We start from the raw sequence: 21698 nt of genomic DNA on the forward strand, positions 1-21698 counted from the left end.
ACTTAAACTCTTATATAGCTTAACTCAAATAGTTTATTGAGCAATTACCGTTTGCCAGTCACTGAACTCAATAGACCTAGGGAATAAAAAATTTGAATAAGTCTTGGTCTTAACCCTAGGGGAGCTTATATTTCTGCAAGAACTCTGCTCCATTACTGTAGATTTCCTGCCATATTGATGGAGAGACGGGATGAATACTGTTCCCCCTCTTTTATTCAAAGTTAAGCAGAGGTGGTGGATGTCTCTGCTTTGGCTTACACCTAAGATTCGCACGTGCTAGCCCGTATTACTCACTTTTTCTCAGGCTGGACTCCTAAACCCCATTTCCTAAAACATTTTTTTGTTTTAAGAGAGTCGGAGGAGGGTAAAGTAAACAGTATTCTATCATTCTTGGCACACACGCTGTCTCATTCCTGAAAATTTATGAGTAAATGCACAATACCTCGTGGTGAGTGATTGTTGTCCTTATAGCAATTTGTAATGAAATCACGTCATAAATCACGGGGGATTGGCCAGTGCCCCAAATAAAATATCTGTGGCTTCACACTACAAATGTCTCATGTGTTGAGATGTGTCCTGTTTATTCCAATCACAGACTGTTACAACTGTAACGAAACCAGGAGGAAAAAAGTTTTATCACCTCTAGTCTGCCATATTCGCTATAAATTGGTAATAAACACACCTAAGTTACTTCATTACAGTGTGATAGATTGTAACAGCAACTCTGAAGGTCCATTATATAAATCATTTAAATAGAGATTCAGACAATTTGAAAAATTCCCATTAATTACCAGAAAGTCAGTAACAATAACACCAATGAAGTTCAGTTAACCCTACACTTGTGAATATAGACACTTTAAAAGGCAGATTATGACCCAGTGGAGCGGAGCAACTCATTAGTCACGTAAAATCTTTTTATCTTTTAGTTTTGATGGGATGGGAATTGTTAAACTAATAGATTGTGATTGATCTCTTACAGTGAAGAGGCTGCAGTATCTTCAGCTCAATACACAGCCTGAGATTGTTTATGTTCTGTCCATATTTTCAGAAACACCCAGAGTTTATCACATAATGAACACTTTCGGAGTGCTGAGCTCTGCAAAGGGGGATGCAAAAGACAAAATATTTAGTCCCTTGGCTGGAAGGTGAGGGGAGAGCCCCCCCTTTTATTTCCAGTTTAGGGAATATCTTAAAACAGAAGCCAGGAATGATACACTGCGCAGTTCCAATACTGCTAAGGGATTTACAAGCAAGCGATCTTTTTCTAGTGAAGCCAGTTTGTTTTCTGCTACTAGGAATCAGTGTCCCTAACATCTTCTGTGCCAAGGATGCTGAGCTGTTACTCACATGTTTCGTCTTGAGAATGTGAGACAGATGACTTCTGTTTCAGCTCTCCACCTCCTCCCAGCTCCGGTTTATTGTCTTCAACTACTGAAAAGGATGCCTCTCTTCTTCACTAGACTATCTTGAGGGCAAGGATCATGTATTACTCACAGGAATCCGTGCATGGTGCTTGACTCAGCAATCTGCTCAAGGTGGCACTGAATTCCTAGTCATTAAACACACACACACACAGGTTCATGCACACGCACATATGATCAGGAAAGGCAGGATACTGAAATCTGGAATCTGAGGAAGTTGGGTAGGATCTGGGGATCCTTGCCTTGCTCCTGCTCAGAGCAGCCTAGGGGACTGGCATACGCCCAGGTACCTAGGCTGAAGTCTCTCTTCTCCATCACCTCCAAGCCAGCTGTCCAGCTATGTCTCCCACTGCTCTCCTCCCTCCACTCCAGCCATTCTGGGCTGATTAGGGCCCCCAGAATTGCTTCTGTTTTGGCCCATGCTGCCTCTATTCATATTGCTGCCCAGTCTGTGCTTGTTGAAATTCTACCCGTCACTCAGGAACCATTTTGGATGTCACTCAAAATGTTTATCGAGATGACCCATCCTTCTCATGTTTGTAATCTCTCCTTCTGTGAAGGCTAACGAGCTCTGATGTGCCTCCTGGCATGTATCATTCATTGGTCCATTCATGCATTCAGCAGAGAGAGATCTGCTGACTGCCTCCTCTGTATCAGGCGCTTGCTAGGCACTGGAACAGAACATGGGATCCTGCAGTCCCTCCTCCTCTCCATCAACCTTGTCATCATTCTGGTGAGTCCGAGGAGATTCAGTACCCGGCTTGCTCACTTCCTTGATCCTCTCACCTCTCGGTTTTGAACTTTCACAGTGATAATCCTTGGTGTGGTCTAGTCATAGCCAGTGTACTGGGTATCTGGTGGATTCTTTCAATATAGAAATTCATGTCCTTCAATTTAGGGACATTTTCTTGAAAGATTTCATTGGAAATCCATCCCCTCTCCACACCATTTTTTCCATTCTCTTTTTTCTGGAATTCCTTTGTTTGGATATTGACCTTCTGTACCGATTCTCATTTTTCTTATTTTTTTCTTGCCTATTTTCTATCTCTTTGTTCTTTTGCTCTGTTTTCTTGGTTATTTCTCTGATTTTATCTGTCAATCTTCTATGGAGTATTTTTGTTCCTGTCATGATTTTATTTATTTATTTATTTGTATTGTGGTAAAATATACGTAACAGAAAATTTACCATTTTAACCATTTTCAAGTGTACAACTCAATGGCATTAAGTACACTTACAATGTTGTACAATCATCACCACTATTTATTTCCAGAACTTTTTCATCATCCCAGACAGAAACTCTGTACCCATTAAACAATAACTCCTCATTTCCCCCTACCCCCAGCCCCTGGTAACCACAGTTCTACTTTCTGTCTCTATGAATTTGCTTACTCTATACCTAGCGTATAGGTATTCTTTTGTTGTCTGGCTTATTTCACTTAGCATAACATTTTCAAGGTTCATCTATGTTGCAGCATGTATCCTAATTTCATTCTTTTTTATGACTGAATAATATTCCATTGTATGTATATACCACATTTATCCATTCCTCTGTTGACAAACGTTTGGGTTTTTGCCTGTTGGCTATTGTGAATAATGCTGCTGTGAACATTCTGTACAATTATCTGCTTGAGTCCCTGCTTTCAATTCTTCTGTGTATGTACCTAAGAGTGGAATTGTTGAATTGTATGGTAATTCTACGTTTAACTTTTTGAGGAAGCGTAAAACTGTTTTCCACAGTGGCTGAACTATTTTACATTCCTGCTGGCAATGCACAAGGTTTTTAATTTCTCCGCATCTTCACCAACACTTGATATTTTCCATTAAAAAAAAAAAATAGTAGCCATCCTAATGGGTGTGAAGTGGTATCTCATTGTGGTTTTGATTTGCATTTCCCTAATGACTAATGATGTTGAACACCATGTGCTTATTGGCCATTTGTATATCTTCTTTGGAGAAACGTCTATTAAATCCTTTGCCCATTTTTGAGTTGGTTATTTTATAGTTGTTGAGTTTTAGGAGTTCTTGATGTATTCTGGATATTAACCTCTTACCAGATATATGATTTACAAATGTCTTCTCCTATTCTGTGGGTTGCTTTTTTTCTCTGGTAATAGTATCCCTCGATGAACAAAAGTTTTTAATTTTGATGACATCCAGTTTATCGATGTTTTTTCTTTTGTCGCCTATGGTTTTGGTGTCATATCCAAGAAATCACTGCGAAATCCAATGCCATGAGGATTTCCCCATGGTTTCTTCTAAGAGTTTTACAGTTTTTATAAAGCTCTTAACTTTAGGTCTTTGATCTGTACTTGAATAAATTTTATGCATGATTTTAGGTAAGGGTTCAACTTTGTTCTTTTGCATGTGGATAACCAGTTTTCCCAGCACAATTTGTTGAAAAAACTGTCCTTCCCCTGTTGAATGGTCTTGGCACCCGTGTTGAAAATCAGTTGACTTTATATGTGAGGGTTTGTTTCTGGGCTCTCTCCTCTATTCCATTGGTCTATATGTTTGTCCTGCTGCCAGTACCACACTGTTGTAATTACTGTAACTTTGTAGTAAGTTTTGAAATTAGGAAGTGTGACTCCTCCAACTTTGTTCTTCTTTTTCAACATTGTTTTGGCCATTCTGGGTCCCTTGAGATTCCATATGAATTTCAGGATAGGTGTTTCTATTTCTAAAAAAAACGCTCTTGGGGTTTTGATACAGATTGCGATGAATCTATACATCATTTTAGGTAGATGTATATCTTACCGTCTGTACATCTTAACAATCTTCAGTCTTCCAATCCATGAACATGGGATGTGTTTCCATTTACTCATGTCTTTTTAAATTTCTTTCATCAGTGTTTTATAGATTTCAGTGTACAAATCTTCTGTCTCCAAAGAATTCTATAATAAATAAAATAAAATTCCAAAGTATTTTATTCTTTTTGAAGCTATTGTTTGCTGTCATGGGTTTTAATTCCTAAATTTTCTTTGGTCTTAATTCCCTCTCCCTCCCTTTAAAAAATGAATAGAAACCTATTATTATGCCTTGGATGCAATACCTTTTCTTATTTCTCTGAGCATATGAGTGATAGTTATATTTTTAAAAGTTTCTTCTCTCTGCATTTGTTTGTTTGTTTCCTTCAAGCTGCTGTCTCCTGTTTACTTTGGTCTCCATCTTCTGTATTAGAAACTTTCCTTGGCTGTCTTGTCATCCTGGCTTGTCTGATCGTGATTGACAGTGAGGACTGCAAAGGTGCTTGGGTGAGGCTTGTCAACTTTGAGCTTCACTGTAGGATGACCTAGGCGGGCTGTTTGTTAGGGAACCTGGAATCAAGAGTCTAGATCATTCCGCTTGGGCTGATCAGACTCCTCAGAGAGAAAGCTGCTAGTCTCTTGCCTGGAGAATAGAGGTCTGGCTTTGGATTTCTGGGAGTTGAGGGGGGGAAGTGGGCTGGCACTCCCAGCTTGCAACATTGAGTTTGTACATGCTCACTTAATCCCTGTGGTTTGATACAGTGCCCAGGTCCTCGACGGTGCTGCTCCACCTCCAATCCAGACTCTGTTTGCTCCTCTCCGGAGAATGAGCCTCTGTGTGCCACCAGAATGGCTGAGGGACTGCTGCTCATCTGTATACTCTGGGGGAGGGGATCTAGGGCTCTAACTGCTTCTCAAACAGCTCTCACCCAGACCTGTGGATTTCAGTCGCTTCTCCTTCCCTCCCCAGTTCTAGAGGTCACTGTTGTTGCCAAATTCTGAGCCTTTTAAGGTGTCTGCAGTGTAAATCTCACAGATTCTCAGCTGTCCCCACTATTAGCTTAGCATTTGGTATTTTCAGGTCTGCTAGGGCTGTTCTTTCTCATAGTTCTGCTTTCCAGCAGTTTTCCTGTTTTCCCTCTCCTTGGGTTTGTCTTTAAAAAAAAAAAAAAAAGCACACAGGCAAACAACCTCTTGGCCTTCAGGCTTTGGGATTTTGCCAGGTGGCAAACTAACATGGGCTGCTGGCTCCTTTCACCAAAGTCAACTCTGGAGAAACTACAGGAGAACGTGGAGTCCAGGAACTAAACAACAACAGTGACAAAAACTAGAAAATAAAAACAAAACCCAAACAAGAGAAAACCTTGAGGGAGACTATTGGTGTGAGTGTTTCTTAGGCTGGGGTGGGGCATGGCTGGAGACATCAGGGAGAGGATATGATAAGTGTGACTTTGGGACACATGTGACTTTGGGACAATCATTCCCAGTCCTTTAACTGAAAACCAGTCCAGACAGTAGATGCAGGTGTTAGAAGGACAGGGCTTGACTTCTGCTGGGAGAGAACTTGATGGACACCTGTGTGGAGTGACCTCAGGCATTCACCTTGGGCCAGTTGCTGCTCTATACCCTCAGGACTGGTAGATTACACCCATGCTGATGGCTTTCAATCTTGGCTGCCCTTTGGAACCACCAGGGAGCTTTACAAACCCATCTCCTACAAGTCATCCTACACTAATGAACCAATCGGAATCTTTAGGTGTGTGACCAAAGCCTTAGGATTTTTAAAAGCATACCACGTGATTGCACTGTGTGGCTGGGTGGGAGATACAGACACAGGGAAGTCACATTCTCCCCAGGCTCTTCCTTGATGTTTGCAAGTGAAGTCCTAACCTGAAGACTTGCCCAGGGAGTGGCAGAAAACAGGTGACACATGTGCTTCTTTGGTGCCTGGGGCTCTCTCCTGGGCTATGTCTACTTCCACCCAGATGGGCCTGCCTGTGGCCACTACCACTCCCTGCTCCCCCTGCCCCTGTAAATCACCCCACGGAGTAGCTGATATTTCCAGGAAACGTGGACTCACAAGTCAAGATGACTAGATATCTGAGGAATAGAACACCTCATAAATCTGGGCTACATATGACCATCTGAAGTAGAATCATTACAACAGATGGACCAAAATTTTAAAATAGGCGTGATATGTATAGTTTACTTAAAGCCATAAGGGAAGATCATTTTACTATCAACCTTTCTGTGACTTTTTGTTTTAAGCATGTCAATGTAGGCAATAGATAGTTAGACCTTAGATTTTTAAATTGGCAAGACTGTCTTCTTTATTCAGTACTTTAACTCATTTAGATTTAATGTAATTATGACTATAATAAGGTTTATTTCTGCTAGCTTATATTTTCCATATGTTTTCCTATATTTTTCTCTTCCTATTTTCCATTGGATGGGTTAAAGTTTCTTCTGCACTGTAAGGATTTTTCATTCTATTTTTGTTCTGATGTTTAAGATCATATTCCTGTTTATTTGTCCCTATTGGTTTCTTAAATCAATCAACGTCTATATTCTTATGTTAAAAGACTACTCATGAAAATATTGGCTAGGATTTTCTTTTTTTGTTATGGACATACTGCCTTTTTTCTTTTATTTAGCCCCAGCCTTTATTTAATTAAAAATATTTAAGACAACAATAAACTTTGATTATTCCTTTTCTCCATACTTTTTGCAGGCTCTCTTGGTCTTATTTCTTTTCATATTTAAGTTCTTTGTCCCAAAATTTTCAATATGGATCTTTTTGTGGCAAATCTTTGTGGTGGTGTATTTCTAAGAATACTTATTTTATAGCTTTACAATTGAAAGGCAATCCAGATGACTATAACATAATAGGTTCAAAGTTCTTTTCTTTCAATATTTTAAGTGTTACTCCGTTGTCTTTTTGAATTTGATGTTGCTGTTGAGAGGTCTGATGTCAGTTCTGATTCTGGTTCCTTTGTATGCCATCTTCTCTGAGTGTTATGCTCTCAGATAACAAAATTGAATGGATTTATAGTAATCAGTTTATCTTTTGTCCTGGCATTTACCTTTTCAGTGTTATTCTCCTCCTTGGAGTGAGACATACTCCTTAGGATTGGTCCCTTTGTGCTGCCTTTCTGTTATCACAGAGATAAGCTACTGGTAAAAGCTCTGGCAGATCTATCTACGTACCAATCTCTAGATGATGGGTAAGACTCAGTGAATTTAGGCAATAAATAAACCCCAAGCTGGAATGATAAACTCTAATGGTAGAACCCCACCAGCAGGTTGGAGAGTCTTTAGATGATTGTTTAGACAACAGTTTTTCTGATACCCTCTCAGACCCCACTATGTGGCAGCCTAATGTATGTAGAGCTTATTACTTGCCTAGGACTATTCTATGTACTTTACATACATCATTCATTTAAGCCTCACAACCTTGGTGTAGATGTTACCCCTTTTTATAGATGAGAAAACTGAAGGCCAGAGTGGTCAAGTGCCTTGTCCCAAGTCACACAGCTGGTAAGTAGCAAGCTGGAATTCAAACCCAGCGTGGCTCCAGGGTCTTTCCTCCCAACCACTGCACCCCCTGATTCTCTTCTGCCATGGACGAGGGGGGAACTGATGCTAGAACCAGGAAGAATAACAAAAGTCTAGATTCACTGAAAATATGCTGAGTGCCAGGCAGGGCGATGAGTATGTTATTTTTCACGTTTTCAGTATTTCAAATTTCTTCGAAAAATTTCAGACGTATAAAAAAGCTATAACGGTACAAAGAAATTCTGTATACTCTTCACAACACAGAATCACCAAATGCTAGCGTTTTACCACACTTCTCTCTTTCTCTCTCTGTATACACACATATATATTTTTTTCTGAAACACTTGATAATAAGTTGCAGATATTTTAACTCGAAATAATTCAGTGTGGATTTCCTAAAACAAGATCATTCTCTTCCATGACTAGCACAATGACCCAAATCAGAAAATTAACACTGATACAGTAATACTATCTATACTACAGCTCTCACTCAGGGTTTTCAATTGGCCAACTACTACCCTATTTTTGGTCCCGGATCCAATCCAGGATTGCACATTGCATGTAATTGTCATGTCTCTTTAGTTCCCTTTAAGCTGCACCAGTTCCTCATTCTTTCTTTTCTTTCATGACTGTATTAGTTTTCCACTGCTGCTATAACAGTGTACCATAAAATTAGTGGCTTTAACAACACAGGTGTATTATCTTACAGTCGTGTGGGTCAGAATCTGACATGGTCTCACTGGGCTAAAATCAAGGTGTTAGCAGGGCTGTGTTCCTTTCTGGAGGCTCTATGGGATAATTTCTTTTCTTGCCTTTTCCAGCTTCTAGATGCCACCTGCATTCCTTGATGTGTGGCCCTTTCCTCCCTCTTTAAAGCTAGCCACAGCCAGTTGGGTTGAGTCCTTTTCAAATGGTTGCATCTCTCTGATGCTTCTTTCATTGTCACATCTCTGACCACAACTGGGATAGGCAGGTTTCTGCTTTAAGGTCTCACGTGATTAGGTTGGACCCATCCAGATAATCCAGGATAAGCTCCACATCTAGAAAGACTTTTCTTCCATGCAAGGTAACCTATTCATGGGTTCCAGCTATTTGGGAGAGGGCCATTATTCTGCCTACTTCTATAACTTGGATATTTTTGGAGAATACAGGCCAGTTATTTTGTAGTCCATCTCTTGATTAGAGTCTGGTGTTTCCACATGATTAGACTCAGATTATGCAATTTTGTAATTTTGGCAGGGCGGTTGTGCTCTTGTGTTCTTCTCAATCCTGTTTATCAGGAGGCATGTGATGTACATCTATCTCATTACCCGTGATGCTATAGCCTTTGGTCCCTTAACAAGGGTGGTGTCTGCCTGTTTCTTCTCTGTAAAGCTACTGTTTTTCACTTTGTATTTAATAAGTATCTCCTGGGTAGATTCTTTGAGACTATGTAAATATCCTGTTTGTTATACTTTGAGCCACTAATTTTAGCATCTGTTGATGACTCTTTGGTTGAAACAATTATTACCTCAGTGATTGCCACATGGTTACATTTTCTCATTTAATCTTTACAACCAGGAGATGGATAATGTTATCCTTGTATTACAGATGGGGAAACAGGCTTACATAAATTAAATAACTTTCCCTAGGTCCCACAGCTAATAAGTATAAAAGGTATGGTGGGACCACAAGATGGAAGAGTCTCAGGGCACTTTTACTGACCCTCCTGGCTAGCTGTTCCTAGAAAAAAAAATTGGAAAGGTCAGTGGATTTCACTTGATGTAATGCTGCGTATAGTTTGATCCATTTATTTTGGAGGAAAAAACCCTCACAATGACAAGTTCTAGGAATAGAACAGTAGAAACAAAGTCATAGTCAAAACTGCTGACTCTAAGGAGGGTCTTTCTCATGGAAAAGCAAGTGGCACTTCAGCCACGCCCCTGCTCAGGGATTGTCACATCACTGATCTCAGGGTCCCCGGGCAGGGCTGGGTTATAGAGGATCTGTGTTAGAAAGTGGCCCTTCTGCTGCTTTTGGTAATAAACCCTCTCTGGAAGGGGGCCAACACAGGCTGGTGTTAGGTCGGGTTTCCCACTGTAGAGGACTGATGCCCCAAAGCCCTAGTGAATTTGTACTAAGCCTCCGGCTCTCTTTTCCCACTGTGCTCCCTTAACTCTTCTCAGCCATCAGAGACCTGACATGCAAAAAACCACTTGGAGGGATTTCCGTGACCAATAACCCAAGGCCCAAGTGAGCCCTGTTCTGGCTAATGCTGTACAGAGACACCTCTAAGGCAGGCTCGCTTATCAGCAAAGTGGGGACAAGATGAATTGCGACTGCCATCGCGGGGGTCCCCGCAGGACTGGCCCCAAGCACCCTCCAGGCCCTTTGAAGAAAAAGAAAATTCATTTTTTCTGCTTTCTCCTGGTGCTGTTCTCCTGATTCTGCCCTTAGTCAGTAACTCATCACACAAACAGGGATAATGAGAAACAGGTGATTCTGGGATTGCGCCTGGAGAGTTCCCATCCTTGGGCTGTGGGTTTTCTGTTTCTCACATGAGACTGGGAATTAGGAGCTTAGGATTCTCTCATCACTAATTCTGTGCGGTGGGTTAAGTTCTCTTACTGAGCTTTAACGTTTCCACCAGGGAATGGTATTTTATTTCCTTGTAGAAATGTAGCATTGCAGTAGGACTAACATGTTGGTGATGTTCTCCCAGCAGCCCAGAGCAAGGGGCTACTGTGTCAACCAGGCAGCACTATGTCTGCAGAACAGATGGCTACAGTGGAGCAACGCAACCTCGTGCTGAAGACACCAGCTCTACTTTGGATTATGTGTGTTGGTAAATCCTGGGTCTCTATACAGTGGAAGAGAAAACTGCCCGGATGGCACCTGAACTTGATTAAAATAAACACAACAAAACACAAACGTGCTTCATTCCTTTCTACAGGGATTTCCTAAGATGAAGTGGATATTCCAAGAGGTAACAGGAAACCTAAAGCGAACGCATAGAGTATCGTGCGAGCCAGGGCTAGGTATCATTTCCAGAGGACATTCAAGAATAGTTTGAGTGCCTTGGACTCCAGTGTATTCAAAGTTCTCCAGAAGGATCACTCTTTCAATTTTCCAGAGAAGCAAATGGCAGGGCTTGTCTGTACTCAAGGCCTAGGGTAGTTCAATGAGGACTTCTCTGCTCTAAGTGGCCATGTCCTGTTAGAATCCACCACTTCTTCTGGCCTTGGATGATTGGGCAGGGGTAGTAGGGCCCTGGCTCCATGCTGTCTGGAGACTTAGGTCTTGTATGGCTTGGCTCTTTCCTGTAATTAGAAATTATGGAAATGAGAGAGACTGCTGCTAGTGTGCAGGCCACGTAGACTTAGCGTCTGGTAGACTTAGCGTCTGGAGAGGCTGTGTTGGGGCCCTGGCAGGCTGATGGGTGCACGTACGAAGCTGGACTGCAGGGAGAGGAGAATGGAGCAGGCACACAGACAAGTGGATGAAAGCCATGTGGCCTCTGAGAGGTGGAGAGAGTGGCCTGGTTCCCAAGGACACCGTGAATTCTGACTGTACATGTTTTCTTGGCTTCTGAGAGACCTGTCTGTATCCTTACTTTAAATTCTTCTCCCCTTTATTTGAGCTTACTTCATTGAAAATCACTCCTGAGAAAACCCTTACGATATCCTGTTATCTCTTTCTGTAGTGTAAATAAATGATCGTCTCAGCCCATTTAATAAAAAAGTCTGTATGAGTTCATGGCCACAGGTTTGAATTTGAGTAGTCACTTTCTAAAACTTTCAAGCATCCTTTATTCCTTTACTGTAGCCCCTCCAGCATTCTCATGCCTCATCTCTAATTGGGTATCCTGAGTAGAACATGATGCTTCTAATAAAAGTCTGACAAATGCTGTTTGGAGTGAGAAGAGTACCTCAAAATCCCAATGCATTTATGTCTTAGTTATATGACTGTCTTAGTCAGCTCCGGCTGCTATAACAAATGCCATAGACTGGGGACCTAAACAGCAAACAGTTATTTCTCACAGTTCTGGAGGCTGGCAGTCCACGATCAAGGTGCCAGCAGATTCAGCGTCTGGTGAGAACTCTCTTCCTGGTTTGCAAATGGCTGCCTTCTTGCTGTGTCAATGCATGGCAGGGAAAGAAAAGGCTCTGGTCTCTTCCCCTTCTTATAAGGACACTAATCTCATCATGGGCGCCACCCTTACGACCTCATCTAAACCTATTTACCTCGCACAGACCTCATATCCACATACCATCACATTGGGGGCTAGGGTTTCAACGTATGAATTTTGGGGGGACACAAATTTGTAGTCCATGACAATTACCCATTACCATGATTTAAATAAAAAGGTTTTTATGTATTTGGAAATAATGTATATTCCTAATCTGAGGATTCAGAAATACATATATATATATATTTTTCTTCATAATTGTGTTGTTCTCTATCCTTCTTCTCCATCCTTCTATAAAGATTTTCTCTATCCTTTCTATTTTTTATTCATCTCAATCTATCAAACATTGAGACGTGTGCTAGAATCTCCCATGATGTTTGTGAATTAGTCTGTTTCTCCTTATAATTCTAATAATTCTATATATTTTGAGGCTCTGTTTCTTATTATGATTCTAATAATTCTATATATTTTGAAACTGTGTTATTAAATCAGTATAGTTTAAAATTATAATATCTCCTGGTAAAATTTTCCTTTATCACTATAGAGTGAACATCTTTTCCCCTGCTAATGCATTTTGACTTAAAGTTTGTTTTGTCTCATTTTATGTAGCGATATCAGTTTTCATTTGGTTTGTATTTTTCTGATATATCTTTTCTCTATTCTTATATTTCTAACCTTTCTGTAATACTATGTTTTTTTTTTTTTTTTTTTTTTTGTGAGGAGGACCAGCCCTGAGCTAACATCTGATGCCAATCCTCCCCTTTTTTCTTGAGGAAGATTGGCCCTGGTCTAACATCCGTGCCCATCCTCCTCTACCTTATATGGGACGCCGCCACAGCATGGCTTAGCAAGCAGTGCATCAGTGTGTGCCTGGGATCCGAACCTGCGAACCCTGGGCTGCCGCAGCGGAGCATGCGCACTCAACCGCTATGCCACCGGGCTGGCCCCTGTAATACTATGTTTTAAGCATATCTCCTATAAAAACATATAGCCAGATTTTGATATTTAAAAAGTGACCTGAGAATCTTTCTTTTAGCTTTTCTTCTCTTATCTACATCTAGGAGGACGACAGATTTTCTTTTACAATTTACTTACTCTGTCTTTGCTTTAACTTTCCTATCTTCCACTTTATTAGTTAATTTAGTTTTCTTTATTTTCTTCCTCCCTAAATGTCAATTTCTTTGGAAGTTATCCATCCTATTCCTATGCTTTTACTGGTTTCCCTAAAAGTGTAATATAATACTGCATATTCATGCTGAGTTAAGCATTATATTTCCACACTTCCTGACAAATAGCTTAACACTTGACTAATACCTTAGACTGTTTTAACTTTAACTACCCCTTCATCTTTCATGATATTTACGTTCAATATTTTAGTTTTACCTTATTTCACTCCTATATGTCATTATCATTGCTTTATACTAGTCAAAGCTTCTTTATAAATATACACATACTCATTTTTTTGCTCAACTTTCTTGTATCTCAATCTTTCCTTCTATATTCAATTTTTTTCCTTACTGAAGTAATACTTTAGTTGTGTTTTTTTAAGTGAAGTTTTGCTAATAAAAACCTGTCTGTCTTAGTTTGTCTGAAAATGTCTTTATTTGTCCTCATTCTTCAATTATGGTTTGGCTAGGTTTTGAATTCTAAGATGACTTTTTTCTCTTAGCACTTTGAAAAATTTTTCCATTGTTTTGTGGGTTCTGTTATTATAATTGAGAAGTCTGTTGTCAACTTAATTGCTGTTCCTTTGTGGGAAATCTGTGTTTTCTCCATGCTTCATACAAATTTTTCTTTGTCTTTTGAATTTTGCAGTTTGTCTCTACAACTTGTTAAATGTGGATTTACTTTTATTTATCATGTTTTATATTTGAAGTTATTCCTCAATTATGGAATTCCTGTCTTTCTTCAATTCTGAAAGTATTGCCTCTTCACTTTTGTATTATCTCTCTCTGTACCTTCCTGTAGGAGTTTTTTGGATCTTCTCACTTTATCCTCAGTGTTTCTCAAATTAAAATATTTTCTATTTCTTTATCTGTCTGGATTCATTCTGAGTAATTTTCACAGAAATATCTTCTAATTCATCAATTCCCTTCTTCAGCTGTGTCTAATTTGATATCTCATCTATCCATTAAGTTTTAAATCAAAATGACTGTAGTTTTCATTTCTAGAAGCTCCATTTGGATAGTTTTTCAAATATCTGTTATTTTTTATAGTTTCTTGTTTTTATGTCTTTGTTTTCCTCTTTTATGAGCAATGATTTTAAATATCCTCATTCATAGAGTCTAATTGTTCTATCATCTAAAGTTCTTGGGGGATTAATTATGCTGCTTTTTGACCTTTTCCCTTCATGGTGCATTGTTTCCTCGTGTATCTTTAAATTCTAGGTTATGTACGTGTCTTCACTAGGGTTATCTTCGTCAGTTTCTCTGTGGCTGGAATTTAGGATGCACCCCTTCTGAGTAGTTTTGAGTTTGCTTCTGCCAGTCCTTAAGGATATTAGCATTTTGGAAACACTTTTGTCTTAATTTCTTGGCATGAAGGTTTCTGAACCACATGAGGTTGTAAATTTAAATCAAAAATTGGAGTGAGAGCAGGTCCATTCTTGCAAATTCTCAGGATAGTCTTTTTCCAGCCAAAGCTCAGGTCAATAATTAAAAGCTTTCTTGATATTTCTCTGGGACGGCGGATGGATCTTTTCCCCCTGATTCATCCTTTTACTGAGAATGTAGTCATTTGAAAGTCTTGGCTTCATTCGGAGGTCTCAGCTCTAACTCCCAGTCTTATTGGGGCCAAGGTCTCATTGTCTATGCCTGTGAAACATTATAACTTAAGACTCTTGGTTTGGTTGGAGCAACTGTTTCTCCAACATACATGGCCTTAACTTTCTGATTTCTAATTCTCAGTTCATTTTTAGCCCTTGGGGTGTTCTTTTACTTTATTATAAGTTCAGCTATGCATTTTACAAGATATTTACTATACTTTATCTGAATTTGAAAACATTTTTTAGCAAGGGGATTTTCAAGTTGTTTATTCCATCTTATGCTAGAACTAGAATTATCACTATTGTTTCTTACATGTCAGCATTGAATCCCTGTCTTATAATGTCATTTGGGCTAGAAAGAAATAATTGAGTAAATTAAGTGCAAGATCATATTATTGTCAGTCAACTCTGTGCAAATTACTGTGTTATGAGAAGTGAAATTCCCCAAATTACTTGTTTATGTTTGATCTTAGAATGTGGTTTGGTACTGTCATTATTGCATATGACTGGAGTAATAATATGGAGATGTCGTGATAAAATAGTGATTTTAATAAAACATAGTCAAGACATATAGTCAATATGTAACTTGAAACTTGTATATATAACATATATACAAATATATTTTAAAGTTGTCAGTTATTTTGAGATATTGTATAACTTTCCTGTGGCATTTTCCCAAAGTGTGTTCCTTAGTATGCTAGTTCCTCAAAATATTTTACCACAAAAAGTTCCATTGGCAAATAAATTTGGAAAATCTTGCTTCTTATACCTCTTTCTGGTGAGTTTAAGCATGCCAGCATACAAAACTCACTGACGAGTTTTGGGTAAATAAATCAATTTGAAAAATTTTTTAACCCAGTGGATTCCAAATCTACTTGATCAAAAAAGTATTCTTTATTATTTTAAGTAACACTTTTTTGGTATTCCATTCTATAAAATCCAACTAGGGAAATGCTGCTCTATTGGGCATATGCTTTTGTCAAGATAATCTTTAAATGTTTACTTAATTTCCAAAACAAGGAGTATTTCATGTACTCTTATACTATAAGCCTCTTATTTATTTAAAATAAAATTAAATTGATATATAAAATTAAACAGCAAAATCCCCCCAAAAGAAAATGCAATCATTTTGTTGTCTATAAAAGCACTTAAGTTTATTAAACAAATGATTTTTTGAGTAAGGTAAATATCTAAATGCTAACATATTGGTAAGAAACAACATTCCAAGTATGAATTCCATTTTTTTTTTTTTTTGTGAGGAAATTAAAAACTAATGCCTTGAGCTAACATCCGCTACCAATTCTCCTCTTTTTGCTGAGGAAGATTGGCCCTGGGCTGACATCCGTACCCGTCTTCCTTTACTTTATATGGGATCCCGCTGCAGCATGGTTTGATAAGTGCTGCGTAGGTCCACACCCAGGATCCAAACCTGTGAACCCTGGACCGCTGAAGCAGAGTGCACGAACTTAACCTCTATGCCACCAGTTGGCCCCATCAATTCCATTTTTTAAAAATTGAAAATAATATTTAAAGTTTAATAGAATCATGTTTGGAACTTTTTAAAAAATATTATTTTATTAAGGTCATATTGGCTTATAACATTGCGTAAATTTCAGGTATTATTATATGTCAGTTTCTGTATAGACTGTATCGTGTTCTCCACCAATAGTCTAGTTTTTATCATGTTTGGAACATTTTTATACTGAATATTATATTTCTCAAGGTAATGGGGAGACTAGCATAAAGTGTGTTTGTTTCATATTTCCAATGATAAAATCTGAACGAAGGGAGTTTGTAATGGCGAGGATCTCATCATTATTCTCTTTGATTTCTTAGATAGCCCCATGGCCTGAGTTCTCAGGACAGTATGATAGAGAAGCTCCAGGCTATTTACTTTTTAAGTTCTTTCTATGTATCTATCAATCTAAATCTAATCTAATCTAATCTATCATCTATCAATTATCACATGATAGAAGGTTAAACACAGTTCTTCCCACCTCTGAGTTTCAGTTGAAGCTCCCAAGCCTGAGAAGAAACATTAGTTGCTATGAGCAACCACAATCTAGAGTGAGGTGCTAGATGGCCTTGCAAAGGTAGGACTTGCAAAAGGGAGTGTGAAAATACAGGTCCTGCCAGCATTGGCTCATTGCCCACCTGCTTCAAGCTACATCAAAGGAGTGGAAATTCATTGGCAGGTGTCTTGGTCAGGGTTCGTTCAGCGAAGCAGAGCTGCTGTGCGTGATGTACAGTGGGGGTGTATTACAGGCTGGATGTTATGGAGCGGTGGGAGCTGGTGGAGCAGCGGCTGCTCGCTCTTGCTCTGTATCTGCAGTTGGGTCTGAAGTTGTGGAAGATCAGCTGGACCGGCAATGGGAAGAGTGTGGATGCGGACAAGAACCAAGAGAAGATGAGACCATGAGGTTGAACTGGACCCCCAAGGACAGCTGAAACCTGCGAAGGCAAACTGAAGTTGAGCTCCAACTCAATGCTGTGGGTGGGCTGCATTAAGTGTTGGCACCCTCTGCCACGGAGCAGCACGCCTACTCGGCCCAGGACTTGGAGAAGCCAATGGGGATCTCATGGGAACTGGAGGAGCTGCACGTGTGGGTGTCACCCCACGGCAACTAGGGAGACAGCAGATCAGCATGTGGTGCGTGCAAGCAGCTAGAGCGCCTCCAGGACGTACAAACAAAGGCTGCGGCTTCACTTCTACCCTCTACATCTTGAGCAACTTGTGTCCTGTGGCCAATCCTAGCCCAGAACCATACAGGGAAGAGAATTCTGGAAAATACAGTTCAAAGCCACCAGAGGCCAAAGGCTGATAGTGAAGAATTCTTTGGGGAGAACATCAGTGTGCTGTGTCCTCTCTGGTCCCCAACCTGCCATGAGGGTACTTCCCCACACCTCAAGCTCCATTGGGCAGTGCTTCAGGAGAATCACTTGGAGGGCTTGACACATGTCCTCTGGAGTTTGGGGACATAGAAACTGAATGTCTACCAAGAGAAGACTGAGGTGTCTGATGTGGCTGCCACTGCCTGAGGCATATCACCAACACAGGGCAGCTGGGAATAGCCTACATGGCCAGGTCTGTCAGGGTCGGCATGTGAGGGTTCCCTGAGGGCCAGACGCAGACCCTGTAGAAGAGAGCTGGCACAGAGTTGATATTCAAGAAACATTTGTTGAAGAAATGAAAATATTTCATTTAAGCTCTGTATAAAAAATGATTTAATGAGTTATTTCCCAATATCCAATTTTCCCTTCTTTCTTAAAAGCAGAAGCCTAATTTTACTTGTGGTAACAATGTATTCACTAAAAATGCCAGATTAGGGGCTGTCCTGGTGGCATAGTGGTTAAGTTCAGTGGCCCGGGGTTCACAGGTTCAGATCCTGGCTGCGGACCCACACACTGCTCATCAAGCCATGCTGTGGTGGTGACCCACATACAAAATAGAGCAAGATTAGTGCAGATGTTAGCTTGGGGCCTATCTTCTCTACCATAAAATAAATGCTAGACTGTCTGGTTTCCCTTGTAGTAAGATCTGATCATGTAGCCAAGTTTTGACCAAAAAATATATCTGAAACATATATAAAGTTGTAAGGAACTTCCAGGAAGGCTACTTAAGGAGAGCTGACTCAGCTGGGAGAGGTCCTTTTAGCATTTCCATATAGAAATGATGGCTGGAGCTCCAGCAGCCATTCTGGACCATGAGATGACATTGAGGATGAAAGCTACAGGCTAGAGTGGAAAAACAGAAAGACAGTCTTCATTGTTTCTTCTGTAGCACTGGGTTAAGCAATATGAACAGTATCATCCTAGATCTCTTTGTTCACAATGTTTCACCCAATATGATATTTTGGGAATGGAACAACTGTGGCTTGGGTTACTGGTATTGAAGGGAGGGAGTGTTGGATTCTTTGTGAAAACAAGTATATTTTAAAATTGAAATATAGTTGACATATAACATTGAGCAAGTTTAAGGTATACAACATGTTGATTTGTTACATTTATATATTGCAATATGATTACCACTGTAGCGTTAGCTAACACCTCTGTCATGTTACGTAATTATTATTTCTTTTTTGTGGTGGGAACAATTAAGATCTAGTCTCTTAGCAAATCTGAAGTTTATGATATAATATTGTTGACTATAAAGGGCAAGTATTTTTTGAGAGGAAGGATACAAATAAAAAGCCATGTCAATGGGCCTTAAGTTAAGTGAAGAAGAAGGTAAAAGGCTAAGAAAATAAGTCATGGTTTTCTGCTTCTCTAGAAAGTTCAAGAGAACAACTGTAAGAAAGACACTGGAAAATATAGGCTATAAACTGTCACATGTAGTCTAGGCCCTGGTCCATCGCTTCTTCCAGACCATTAACGACCTGTGTGGAAAGGACAGGGTGTTCTTAGCTCCATTTTAGCCGGAACATGTAGTGAGTACCAAGAGATGATATCACTAATTGTGCTTACATTCACAAAAATACAACTGGCTTTAACCTTTTTTTTTTTTTTTAATGACTGTCCATCTGACTCAATCTTTAAAGGGCAGAAGAAGTTCAAGTTGAAGCTTTTCTCTGTGTATCTTTATGTCTGTGCCTCTCAGTATATTGTTCTCTGTATCTATGTGTCTTTTGTCCCAGTTATGTGGTTGTTTTGGCACATCTCTGTGAGTGTGTGTGTGTGTGTGTGAAAGAGAGGGAGAAAGACACACAGAGAGAGACAGGGAGGAAGAGAGAGACAGAGACAGAGAGACAGAGATAGAGAGAGACAGAGATAGAGAGAGACAGAGACAGAGAGACAGACACACAAAGAGAGATAGAGAGGAGACTCCATATCAGTGGGTTGATTGGTTGATTTTCCACTCCCTCATGTCTCCCCCATCTCTTTCTGGCTCTTCATTTCCTTCTCATTCTTTCTTCCACTTGTCTTGATCTCCATGTCTGCCCCACGAAAGAACTGGGCCATGTTGTGTTTTCGTCAATGACATCCACCATTCCTTTTCCTGATTCTGGGCCAGTAACCCTGGGTAGAGCAAATGTTCCTCTCTTGGTAGTCTAGCCCTATGGAGAAGGGACATTGTTGAGAAGAAAACAACAGTTTGTTGCTTGCCCTGGAGAGAAGGACTTTAGTAGGGTGCTGACTGGCCCCCAATCAACAGGCTTATCTGGTTGATGCTGTTACTAAAATCCACTGTGACTACTGCTGCTAAAATCTCATCTTCATTGGAAAATGGCTCTAATGGAGCTTCTCATCTGTGTTCTTAACATTGTTAGGTGTGGTTGCTGGTTGTCAGTTTTCAGTAAGGTATCAGTTATTAAGATCTGTCATAATCCTGCCCCCAAAAAGCTTCTCTTCATCCGAGAGTTCTGTGAGATTTGAGGAAGTGTAGTAAGCATGTGTGTAAGTCTCCGGGCCTAGCTGCATTCCCTGTCAAATATTCCGGCAGCTTCCCCATCTTTACAGAGCTGAGCATCTCCAGGACAAGAGGGATGGAAGCAGGGAGAGGTGCGTATAATTCCGGAGCCGAGAGGCGGCCGGGCCCGGCTGTAATAAAGCTGTCTGTTAGGAAGTTATCTTTCATATACAATTGCTTCCCCTAAGCTCTTAAGCACATTAACCGCACCTGTAATTATACACATCTCAGAAAATGCATGAAAGCTGCCTTCTTTGGCAGACTAAATAAAACTGCAGCCTCCTTCCTATCCTCTATTGCCTACTATACCTTAACACTAGGGGGAAAAAAAAAAGGGAAAAAGGAATGAAAGAAAAGAGAAGAGGTAATTGCCCATTAGAGAGCTGCTCATAAGTGAACTCTGTCTCCCGTTTACAACATTAATTTTGCTCCTCGTGAACTGCACTTGACACCGCTCGCAGGGCTCCGGAGTTCTCAAGGCTCTCGCGGGCCCGCGCAGCTATTTGCTGCCGATTTGAATTTCAGACAGGATGTACGGTGAAATAGCAATAACAACAACAAAATTCGTTTTGACTCTGAGGAGTAGCTTTGCATCAGGGGGAAAAATCGCGTATGAATTTTGCTGGGAGTCTATCCTGTCTTTCCCCCTGACCTACTTTCTTGCATTTGACTATTTTGCACCATTCAGTACTAATGAGCCTAAAACCCCTGCTAAGATCTTCCTTTTTGCCGTACTGATCTCCTCCTCCTCCTCTGGCAGCTCTTTCTCAGGTATTTTAGGGGCTAGAGGGAAAAGACAAATTCCCCGGGTCGGGACTCCTCGGGCATAATCCCTTCCAGGTGGGGTGTATCCACCCACAACAGGCCATAGCCATGGATGCAAATCTCACCCACTAGCCAGACACACTTCTCACATCAGGAGAAAGCAGATAATGGTAATGACTTACCATCATCTACTTTCAAAACCTACTTTTTTCGTATAAACCATTCCTTGTACAGTGTCAGTAGAATTAATTGGCTGGTAATCCACAGGGGACATGCAGATCGCCTACAGTTTACTTTATGAGTCCTCCAAGATCAATTTCATGTTTGAATGACTATTCCTATCATATATTTACCTACACAGTTGTCCTTTGTATTCAGAGATGACTTGCTTGCCTTTTTACTCCCCAGGCCTATTCTTTCTGGAAAAGAAAGGCGGAAGTGTTAACCTGAAGCCCTTTAGGAAATTAGCAAATATTTATCCAGCACCTAATCTGCAAATACGTGGAGATTAGCTGTGGAAGGAATCCAAAAGACATAAAAAGGAGAAGTGTCTGCCCTCAAGAATCTTATAATCTCCCTGGAGGAAGAAACGCGCACACAAAGGAAACAGACTTGAAGCAATTGCAGACAACAGAATAATAAGTGCAGAATAATGAAGCTGACATTGGAATAGAGTCCTGGTGGGCTGCCAAACAGGGGTGATGATGAGAAAGGTAAGCAAACTTCCCCGGGGTAGGGGGGGGTGCCAGGTCACGTATTGACCTATCACAGGGACAAACTATTAATTTCAAATAATTTGTAGCCCTTGTACCTCTCTTTGGGAAGTTTTGTTCTTGTAATACTCCACGCCGGGCCCGCTCTTCAGCTGATCTG

The sequence above is a fragment of the Diceros bicornis genome, chromosome 39, assembly GCF_020826845.1.
Source record: "Diceros bicornis minor isolate mBicDic1 chromosome 39, mDicBic1.mat.cur, whole genome shotgun sequence".
In the NCBI taxonomy this organism is placed as follows: Eukaryota; Metazoa; Chordata; class Mammalia; order Perissodactyla; family Rhinocerotidae; genus Diceros; species Diceros bicornis.